Source organism: Teleopsis dalmanni, chromosome 1 (assembly GCF_002237135.1).
Source record: "Teleopsis dalmanni isolate 2A chromosome 1, ASM223713v2, whole genome shotgun sequence".
Lineage (NCBI taxonomy): Eukaryota > Metazoa > Arthropoda > Insecta > Diptera > Diopsidae > Teleopsis > Teleopsis dalmanni.
The window spans coordinates 154,711,093-154,713,889 of record NC_051846.1 but is presented as its reverse complement, the minus strand read 5'-3'; positions in this window follow the sequence as shown (position 1 = coordinate 154,713,889).

Below are 2,797 nucleotides of genomic sequence, written 5' to 3'. Positions count from 1 at the left end.
GTTATTTCGTTATTTTTTAATTCAGAATTCCAATTTTTCTCTGAATTTTCCATGAATTTCTCTAACCGGTCAATTAAATTTACTTTTAAATTATACCAATGTGGTAAGCCGTATTTTCTTAAAAGTTCTTGCAATTGCTTAGTGGTTAATTCTGATAGCGATTCACGCAAATTTTTCATTAGCGATTTTTTTCAGTTTTTTTTTTCTTTTTGACCGCTTATTTATTTATTAATATATACACTTCAAGGTCGACTATTTTTTTTTGTGCACTTCTGACACCATGTAGTTATTTTCTTTGAAAATAAAAATGCAATATTTTTCGACACTCTTTTATTTAATTTAACTTAATTTAATTCTTTTATTTAATTTAACTTAATTTAATTTAATTTAATTTATTTAACTTTTATTTAATCAAAAAAAAACTTCTTTAATGATAACTTCTCAAAAACTTATCGACTTCTCCAAAAATCGTGTGTCTTCACCAAAAAAATCTCTTTTCTTCTGTCTTTTCTATTTTGTTTTTCGTTTTTGTTTTGATTGATTTAACTCTTTTGCTTACGTTCGTTCGTTCGTTTTTCATAATCATTACGATTTTTGCTGCCTTATCTGCATATATATTTTTATTTCCTTTGCCGTAAGACCAACGCAGGATTTAATATTTTCGGCGTAATACCACCTTGACGAATGCTAATAAACTCGCGCCTTCTTAACAATTTCGCTGTCTTAAATACCCATACAGGTAATGTCAATATAATTTATGGCCAAATATATTTTGATAAATTTTATATTTTACAGCTAAATCCACTTCAGTTTTCTTCACGTGAGTTATTTTTATCTATATTATGTGTAGAGGTAGTACTTAGTTGACACACAGATTTTCTTTTTCGCTTGTTCTTGTGATATGTAGCACAGAAATTTACTGTGTAAATTTGTGTCGTTACAGTATTCAACATCTAGAATTTTTATTAGCTTTACATAGTTGGTCACCGTCAGTTACACTGAAATAATTTTCAAAAAAAAATATTCAGTAATCACTTGTTGACCTTCGCTGTCGAACTCGATAGTCTTCAATAAATCTATATCACCGCGTAGAACCGAACAACAAGCAGCTTTCTTCCTGGTGCACGCAGTTTTATATCGTCAACGGTCGACGGTATCAGCTGTAGCTACGTTAAAGTTCAACAACCGTTGATCAAAGCTCGTTAGCTGATCCCACTGCAATGCACCAGTTAAAATCCCGCTTTACGGCGAATTCTATCTCCTATTCATGTGGAAGTTAGGAGTTGTTTTTGACTAAGCTTTGCTTTCGTTCCACACCTTTGCACAAAAGCTTTCTTTAGTTTGACAGGTCTCGTTATTAATATCTTGTTTTGATCTTATTTGTTTTTTTCAATAAAATGTTGTGCTGGTCAACGTGTTTATTTAAGTGACAGTGAAAAATTTATTTAAAATTAGTTTGTTCAGTGCAAAAGCTATGTTACTGCCGGCAATGGATTGCGGTGAATTAGTTTGTTAATGTTTTTATCACTACTTAACAAATTTTATTTTTTTAATACAGGAATCTTCGTGTTAATCATTTCAAGTGAGTAATGCCTGTTGAGTGTTATGTGACTATACCCACGACGTTGGAGCAATCAAATTTTTAATAAATAAAATTTTGGTTGTTACAATTTTTAAACGTTTATATGTATTTACATATATTTCACTTTAACTGTTTTTATATTTTTATTTAATTTTAAATAAATAAAAAACCTTTTATCTTTGTGCACACCGTTATCCTCGTCGCCAAATTGTCGTGTATTGCACACAAAAAAGAAACACATGGTTTGAGATTTTCTTAACGACTGACTTTTATTATAAATTTATAAGTTAATGACAAGTGTGTGTCCGTATAATATGTTAAGCTAGGTACATACCTACCATATAATATAAAATATAAATATAGAATAATATAGTATGTAAGTTACTTTTCCAGTGTTATTTGCATTCAGCTCTACTATGACTGGCGATATGAATTTGATCACTTTAAATGGCTAGTCGAATTTTGGAGCGAGCTTCGCTAAAAAATCATTCTTGGCGTTAGAGAGGGGGTGTTGTTTGATCCATACCAACTGGTTTTTGCGCGGCTTCCATTTACGACGACGCTGGTTATAATATCTTGCTTGATTAGTTGCTGCTTGTTGCAAATTGTGTTGAACAGATTTGAACAGTCGCTGCAATTTTACGGCTTTCACTGCGGGAGTTACTTGCGGATATCCTGTTTCTGGCGTACATTCGTCAAACAAGTTAGCTGGGAGTTTCAGCTCTCGTCTTTGTACTAGATAGGCTGAAATCCGATTTTGCAGTGTTAATGGCTAACGTGATTTCTGGCAGCATCTCATCACACGTGCGATACTCTTCGTGTGTGTGACATCAGTATCTTAACAGTTCAATTCGCACGCTCAGTTGAATTCTCTTGTGGTGTGTACGGCGCTGTGGTTCTGTGTTTAATACCCACCTTTGTTAACCATTGTTTGAAAATATTACTAGTAAATTGGGGACCATTATCAGTAATGATATCTTTGGGTGTTCCAAATCTGGCTAATATCCTTTCTCTCAAAGTTTTGATGACATTGTCGGATGTTGCTCGACGCATACGTATCAATTCCGTCCACTTAGAGAACCTGTCGAGTATCACTAAAAGCATAGTATTGCCATTTTACGACCGCGGTAGGAGTCCCTGTGATGGTAGTAAATGGTTCCTTAGGGATCGTGGTCAACTCATTCCTGCTGGCTTGCTTGAACTTGGTTTGTGTTT